The sequence below is a fragment of the Tachysurus vachellii genome, chromosome 12 (assembly GCF_030014155.1).
Source record: "Tachysurus vachellii isolate PV-2020 chromosome 12, HZAU_Pvac_v1, whole genome shotgun sequence".
Lineage (NCBI taxonomy): Eukaryota > Metazoa > Chordata > Actinopteri > Siluriformes > Bagridae > Tachysurus > Tachysurus vachellii.
Window position 1 is genome coordinate 5,802,008 of NC_083471.1, and position 9,167 is coordinate 5,811,174.

Sequence of the window (9,167 nt, forward strand, 5' to 3'; positions counted from 1 at the left end):
TTTTCCCTCAAGTCGTCGTGTAATATTTTTATACTAGACTTTAAGTGTTAAGTAATAAATCCAACCCAAACATACTCATAAACTGCAATCTATAGGAAACCATTTGAGGAAAACATTGTTTCCGAAAGCACAGAATGTATTTCATACTTTCCTACTGTGCTGCACAGGACGTCAAACTTATGAAATATCTCGGTATTAAAGTTAAGAAAATAATGTTGACGCAAACGACGTATCAAAGCTGTTCTAAAGGAATCAGTATGTAGATCTACAAGCTCTTCTGACACCAGCGTATTGAGCAGACCGTCAGAAGGTGAACTCATCCTGAGATTTTTATTAAACAAAGAGAAACATTTATACCAGGCTCCTTAAAGTTTAATGAGCTGGAACATCCCTATAGACTCACACACACACTCACACACTCACACGTACAACTAACCGAAAACATGAACCGGTTCAACTAAGGAAACTCTGTGAAACACTTAGAGAAGTTGACGTCTCAACCTCCACAACGTTCCTCAGACCTTAACACTATGCGATAACACAGTGATTAGAAAAATTCTTGAATATTTTAAATCACTTTACAACTTGTCATCTTTTCAAACAGATACATGACTCGATCAAAAAGTACTAATTATTAAAAATACAGACATTTACGTAGTCGACGGTGCGAAACACAAACAGCACTGACACTGAGCGAAAGTTCTGTGGGTGGATCGATCGGGTGAAAAGGTTCAGAACGGTTCGAGCTGCCACGAAGAATTTAGTAACTCGTTTCGTACCCCATGCACAAAACATCGGACCAGCAGAACAGAGAGCACGGGCAACAACAGGAGTCTAAGGCTGTGAGAGAAATAAAATTCAGTCAAACTGTACAGTTTGTTCAGAGTATCACCCTAAAGGAGCTGGCCGAGTTTGGTGTAGATAGTTCGAAAGCTTGCCGAGTTATAAACCTCCAAAGTTTATCATGGGAGTCTTCGGATATGTTGTAGACCCTGGTCTGAAGTTTGTTGCTATTACTTTTCTAAGCGATCCGAGTACCAGTACTTCCGGTACCGGGTCTCAAAATGGTCTTTTTTCCCCATAGACTCCCATTATAAAATTTGGAGGTTTATAACTTGGCAAGCTTTCAAACCAGAAGAACTAGATTAGAAAAGAAGAAAAAAAATGTCCTGGTGTCATTTAATTTTCAGCTGTCCAGTTTGGTGGATTTGTGCCATAATAACATTGAATTGGTTCTCTGGCTTTCAGTCAACAGGCTGATTATTGAGATTTACCTTTATCACCCAGAAGGATCTGTAAAAGTATTGATTGCAGGATCTGGGCAACAATTTGACCTACTTCATCAATCCTGACACTCTACCCCTGGCTGGAGTCTCATCGCTTGGTGGTTCACTCTGCTGGGGATAGTTCTGGATAGCCCGTGACTCATGGGATTGCTGTGGATAGAACCACTTGGAGACTATCACGCCATCTTTGAAATACTGTTAGGTCGCTCAGCTTTGTGCTCAGGTCTTCATCAGTGAACATTAAGTCTGCAATGAAGTCAGAAACGACTCTGATCTGTTAGTCCCTCAGGAGCTCTTGGGTACACAATTCCACTCGACTATAAACTGTTGTAGAAAGGACATTATTTACACTGACATCATTTCCTGTCCAGTGTCACCCAAATGAGGATGAGGTTCACTTCTGAGTCTGGTTCCTCTCAAGGGTTCTTCCTCATATCATCTCAGGGAGTTTTTGCCCATTATTGATAATTGTTAGAGATTTACATTGGCATTTACATCATTTGGCAGACGGCCTTATCCACACCGACGTACAGAAGTACTTAAGTCTTTGTCATTGTATACATTAACTCTGGTTCACTAGGTTACATACTTAAGATACCATACCGTAAGTCTAAAACATTGTTCAAAGTTGTCGTTTAAAGATAGCCAGAGACTCAGGTGTCCGGACCCCTAGGGGAGGTTCATTCCACCACCTTGTTGCCAGAACAGAAAAGAGTCTTGTAGTATACTTACCTCTTACCCCGAGAGATGGTGGAACCAGTCAAGCAGTGCTGGTAGATCTGAGGGTGCGAGGTGCAGTGCGAGGTGTGATGAGGGCTTTGAGGTAAGAGGGAGCTGGACCATTTTTGGTTTTGTAGGCAAGCATCATTGTTTTGAATCTGAGGTGTAGAGCTACTGAAAGCCAGTGGAGGGATCACAGCAGCAGGGTGGTGTGTGAGAACTTAGGCAGGTTAAAAACAAGTTGTGCAGCTGCATTTTGGATCATTTGTGTAGGACGAATTGCGTCCATAGGTAAACCTGCCAGCAGTGCGTTGCAGTAGTCCAGTCTTGACATGACAAGGGATTAAACAAGTACCTAAGCAGCCTGTGTGGGCAAAAATCAGCGAGTCACATTAGCAACATGACGGAAAAGGACTTCCTTTAACGATCTGATCTCCTTTTCAGCAGATCAGATCGTTATGCAGGGATATTGCAAGATCATAACTTGGGGATGAATCACCTGGGATGATCAGCAGTTCAGTTTTGCCAGGATTGAGCTTTAACTGATGAGCAGTCATCCATGATGATATATAGTAACTTAACTTTAAACTTTAACATTTTTATTCTGTTTCTATACTTCCAAAAAGACAATGTAAATAATTAAAAGTGTTATACAAATAAATCGAACTGAATTGAATTGAACTTGACCCAAAACACAGGAATCCATTGATGGCTGTGGATGTGTTATCAACTGTGGATGTGTTATCAACTGTGGATCAATCAGCATCCAGATATTAGATTATTAAATCTATTACACGTGACTCATACACATGGAAGTCGACAAAAATGTCTTCTCACTTCAAAGGTAAATTAAATGCAGCGTGAAACTGGATGTTACTGAGTGTGAATGTTCCAAGTCATATAAATAGGTAAAAATATCATTCCTTTCCTGGTAATAAATTACAGGTTGCAGTAAATTTACATTGATGCAGTAAAGGAGAAAAGATGTTTTTTGAGTTGTTAATGACACACAGTGTCTCAGAAAGATAAATGGTGGACTGTCTGTCCTTAGGTTGGGCAGCTGGTTTAATAGATAAACTCATTAACCCACAGTTAGACCTATTAATAAGATATTGGTTGCATTTCTTATATGCTCTCATTTCCCCTTTCTCACTTCAGGTATATCTCAGTTTCCTGTGTACGGTTCACATTCATCCAAGGTCACATCATGAGATTTTATTTCATACTTTGGCAAGAAAATCAGATCATTTTGAATTCTATCATTTCTTAATTCACTGGTATTTCCACTATGGTGCAAATCTTCTCCCTTTATATTAGTCAGCAGTAGACGTTTCTCACCATGCTTTCTCATTCATTCATTCATTCATTCATTCATTCTTCTTCTACCGCTTATCCGAACTTCCTCGGGTCACAGGGAGCCTGTGCCTATCTCAGGCGTCATCGGGCATCAAGGCAGGATACACTCCTGGACGGATTGCCAACCCATAGCAGGGCACACACACACTCTCATTCACTCACGCAATCACACACTACGGACAATTTTCCAGAGATGCCAATCAACCTACCATGCATGTCTTTGGATCGGGGGAGGAAACCGGAGTACCCGGAGGAAACCCCCGAGGCACGGGGAGAACATGCAAACTCCACACACACAAGGTGGAGGCGGGAATCGAACCCCGACCCTGGAGGTGTGAGGCGAACTAAGCCACCGTGCCCCCCCCGGTCTGTTATCAAGAAATAAAATAGTGTGTGCAATATACAGGTCACTGCGTAAGACAAAACACATAAACAAACAGCATATACTGTACGTATAAAGTGCATTTAAGTCTCAATTAAACATGTTATAAGAAAGCCTGTATAAAAAGATAAGTCTTAAGACGCGTTTTAAAAGTCAACAAGCACTCACTACTGCGAACATCGAGTGGAAGAGAATTCCATAGGCGAGGGGCAACATAACTAAAAGATCTGGCACCCATAGTAGTAAGTTGAATCCGAGTTACCACAAGAGAAATTGAAGATGAAGATCTGAGTGCGCATGAAGGAGTGTAAACCTGGAGAAGTTGAGTAAGGTATTGTGGTGCAAGATTATGAAGTGCCTTATAAGTGAGTAGCAAGATTTTGAATTGAACTCTATATTTTACTGGAAGCCAATGCAATTGCTGGAGAACCGGAGAAATGTGATCAGTATATACGGTGTTCTAGAGAGGACACGAGCTGCAGAATTCTGTACCGTCTTTAATTAATTGAGTGGATCGCTGTGTATTCATCATGTTGTCAATTTATTTGTGTTTGAATGAGGAACCAGGTTCAGTTGCTCTCATGTCTTTTGAACATAAAACAATTTGAGTCTGCTTGTACTGAATGCATTTTTACTTCTGTTGTCAACCAAGGCACCATTTTATGTATTTATTTTAATATACATCTGTGTACTTCCTGTGTAATTTCCTCATAGCTTCATTTTATCTTTTATCTTCATCTATATCTGGATGAGGTTTGTTTTTAATTAGTGTTTCATTCATTCATTCATTCATTCATCTTCTACCGCTTATCCAAACTACCTCGGGTCACGGGGAGCCTGTGCCTATCTCAGGCGTCATTGGGCATCAAGGCAGGATACACCCTGGACGGAGTGCCAACCCATTGCAGGGCACACACACACTCTCATTCACACACTACGGACAATTTTCCATAGAGATGCCAATCAACCTACCATGCATGTCTTTGGACCGGGGGAGGAAACCCCCGAGGCACGGGGAGAACATGCAAACTCCACACACACAAGGCGGAGGCGGGAATCGAACCCCGACCCTGGAGGTGTGAGGCGAACGTGCTAACCACTAAGCCACCGTTCCCCCCATTAGTGTTTCAGATTTCAGTTATTTAATCAGATAAGTGGTCGACACGAGCCGAATGAATTGTCCTGTTACCTGGAGGAAAACAAATGAAAATGAGCTAAACAATAATAGTCATTTATTACAGATTATATCAGTACAGGACTATTTTAACCAAATATCATTATCTCTGTGATGAGGATACATTGGGAGGAATACATCTATCATTCAAATCACACAAATTACATTACAAATTGCACACTCAGAATCATGTCGCTAGACATGAAGTGAGGTCTACGTACATTAATTTCTCCATAACAGTGTGTGTAAAGGGAATTAGATGACATATTCCACCTTAAATATTTTCCAGCAGCACCACTGGCAGTGCACTGAAATGCCTGCCATGATACAGCTAGAGGGAAAAATGCTTCCATTATCTCTTCCAGTTCAATCGCCAGGACCTGGAGATGTTCTGCACAATGTTCCTGCTTGTCAATCCAACAGCTCAACTCACAGTTCATCGCCCTAATCTATCGGAGAATAGTAAAATGTGAGTGAGTGAAATTTAAAAATCAAATGTAAATGTTAAATCTTAAATAAAAAAATGTGTCATCTTGTCTAATCATCTTGATATTTTACATTTAGAAAGTTATGACATAGTGTCAAAGTAGTTTGTTAAATAATCTGACCATTTTTTTTCTCTTGAGTTATAGATATTATGTGCAAATCACAGTTCTTGGTTTGGCTTAGAAATATACAGTCGTCTCCAGAATTAATCAGTGCTTTGCTAAAGCTGGATATGAAGCATTCATTTGGACAATTCTGCTTTAGCACCTTGTGCAGTCTCCACAACTGACAGCAGTCTTATTCTATAATGCTGAAAGGTGATTTGAGATTAGAAATGAATGTACTAGACCATTTCTTAATTCAATGTCAGTACAGATCCCCCAAAGGTCTATAGTTTTCTCCACTTCAGCTTCACATGTTACTAGGGTTTAGGTCAGAGGACTGTGATGGCCATTATGTTATTCCCTAAACACTGAAGAACTTTTTTGTGAAATTAGGCAGGTGGAACAATATTTTGCTGGAAGCTATAAAAAGGACCCAGCTGTAGTTTCCTTGCAGAGGCAGCAAGCAATTTATAATCAACTAATACTTCATGGATTCCACTATGGAAGATTCAGACAGGACCGTGCTGCTTCCCAGGGTTTCCAGGATTACTGCTCTATAACACAGTTGACATATCCTCAAACATAGGAAGCAGTAGGGAAGTACTAGTGTAGCAAACCTAAACACACTACTCAAGAAACCAGCCAAGCAAAGCTTGTACTATAGCAAGGTAATTAAAAAAGTACCCATGGGAATTCAGTATAAGAATGAAGTCCAGGACACTTGGATGTGTGTAACACACTGTGAAGAAAGGCTGTAGAAAGTTGAAGAGCCCCATGTAAGACACTATATGTTGTGCAATAGCCATAACATACACCTTCAGTACACGTGAGAAATTTCTAATGTCTGGCAAGGCTAGTACGTTTTTCAATACAAGTCTATCTACTAGGAGTTCAAGCATTCAGGAGTGTCTGTTGGTTTTCTGGGTCTCAGTACTCTTCAATCCAAAGGGGTCAAACACACTGAGCCAAGGATGCCAAACTATTCTATCCACTTGGGACAACAGTTCTGTTGAGGGAAGAAGTTGCTAAAGTATTTCATTCACTCTTAAAATCAGCAGTAGAAACCCAGGCCTCATTGATTGATTTGGCCATAAACATGGTTTGGTATGCTGATGGCTGAATTCTGTGCTTTGTGGGCAGAATCAGCAGACGAGTTGGAAACCCATAGACTGTAGATAGTGAAACAGATTGTTCACTAGCAGACTGACCTAGCAGACTGTTCATCTCTGCCAGTGAGAACAATAGTTAACAATGAGTGCAAGTGACTCACTGATAGAGCACTGCTTCCATGGATAAGCCAATTGCCTCCTGCAAGTTATAAGTCAAGCCCCTGTTGCAGAGAGAAGGGCATATCTCTGTCTATGATACTGGCAATTTATTTTTAATGACTTATAAACGACTTCTGAAATATCTCTAATTCCAGCAAACGCAAACGAACTACGCTTGCAGATTTGATTAGCATCCTACCATCCTACCATCCTTTCTATTGTGCTTTGGTCCAGTAGAGAGAAAAGGGAGTACAGAATCACTTAAATCCTGGGGACTTGTGTTGGAACTAATGTACCACTGTAATATACAACAACCCTGTAACATGGATACATGGATACAACATGGACAGGATCCAATTGTCTGCTGTATTTCCTGCCCAATGCAGAATGTTTTTGGCTGTAAAGCATTCACAGGACTCTGTTGGTTGCTTTAATGGTGGAGACCTGTGTTCTTTCCAGAGCGACTTTGGCTGTAGGGACAAGTATCAAGTCCAATCATGAATGTTGCCATTTTGAGAGGGGCTGCAGGCCAGTTTGGAGTCCACCAGTAGTGCAAGTTGTATATTAGATTGGAGACTAATTAAATTTTAGATGCAGGTGAAGCCAGAGCTCCCTTGGCACTTATTGCTGAATTTATTTGAACATGGTGGGAGTTACGGATTTTATTATTTTTTGTTGTTATTAAGTTACAATTAACATGAATGGTTCCTTATTTATGACTCTTCATTTGGACCTCCGAACAATGACGCATTTTAGATTTCACATCTTTTAATGTTATAGTATAGTATAGTCAAAGAAGCCATAATTATTTGGACATTCAGCTGACTGTCAATTGAGTGAGGCCCCTAACCCTAAACTGTTCAATTGTATAAATGGGATAAATGTAAGTTGATCTGGATAATGGTGCTAACAGCAATAATCCAGATATGTCCAAGTCATTACATTTGTGGACATATGGCTATAATACCTTTTTAAGCTAGATGTTAAGAATCATTAGACACTACTCTTCTCTCATATTGTGCTCTATGGCAAGCCAGTATTTATGTTTGTTATCCCAGTAGTGCTGGAGTGATAATGTCTGCCAACCTCAACCTCAAAGGCTGTTGTCCCTGTTGGTCAAAATAATCATCATTTTCTGCATAATCTTCACTGCTGTTTGTGCCAGCAGGGAGAGACAAAGCTCAAGGCCATTTCCAATCAGAGACAAGCGAAGTAGGACAAACAAGTGACAGACACCCCTACCAACAGAAAAAGGGACTGTGTTATTAGCAGTGTTATTGCTGATAAAAAAAAAAGAAAATTTATTTTTTTATAGCCTGATTTCTACTGCTTCATTTTATGCTGCTGATGGTAGCAGCTTTGTAAAGGTGATACCAGATAGACAAACTGGGCAATGATAAACTCAGAGGAGTAAACTCTGTCTCCTTCATCCTTGATCCTTTTCAGGTGGCATTGAGAATTAATAGATCTAAAATAAGCTTTATAAACAGCCCTTTCAGATGCAAATCATCTAAGATGCGCATCGACAGTGTAGTTTCCTTCTAATCCATTTACAATGCATCCAATAGCTTGAATAATGTTTTCACTCAGTGAATTTTCAGTGAAGAAATTATTCATTAAACACAAGCTCACCTTAGTGTTTTTTTTTTCTTAGTGTATTTTGTTCTCAGTTCTCCAGAAGCTAAAAAACTAAAGAATGGCTAAAAAATGTTTTCAACTGCAGTCAAACCCATGCATCTATCCTGATTCATCATGTGGTATTTCTTGGGGACTAACAGCAGCCCAGCCTTCTGTATAACCAGCATCACTTCTCAATGGTTCTGGAGTGCCTAGTCATTGGGAGCAAGCAACAATATGCTGCTCCATGTCTTATGAAGTTGGATGAAGTCTTGAAGAGCCCAACATTCATAATCTTTATCTGCCAGAACCCTTTTCCAGGGTTAAATACAATCTTGGGTTTGGCCTCTGGCTTTAGCTTTTCTTGCCAGTATCCAAAGTACAAATTCAAAATCAGTTCAATTAAAATTTATTTGTATAAAGCTTTTAACAATGGACATTGTCTCAAAGCAGCTTTACATAACATAAGAAACATAATACAAAAATTCAAGATTAATATCAGACTTTTATTTAAATCTGTTTGTTTTTATCCCCAGTGAACAAGCCTGAGTTGACTGAGGTGACTGTGGCAAGGATAAACTCCCTTAGATGCAAGGGGAAGTAACCTTGAGAGGAACCAGACTCAAAAGAGAACATCAACCTCATTTGGGGGACAATGGAGGGTGTGATTATAAATATATAGTCCAGCAATTGTGTATTGATTGGGAGGTTGTTGTCCTTAAAGACCACATGTAGTTGGCATCTCCTCTTAGAATGTCCGCATACTTCATGAAG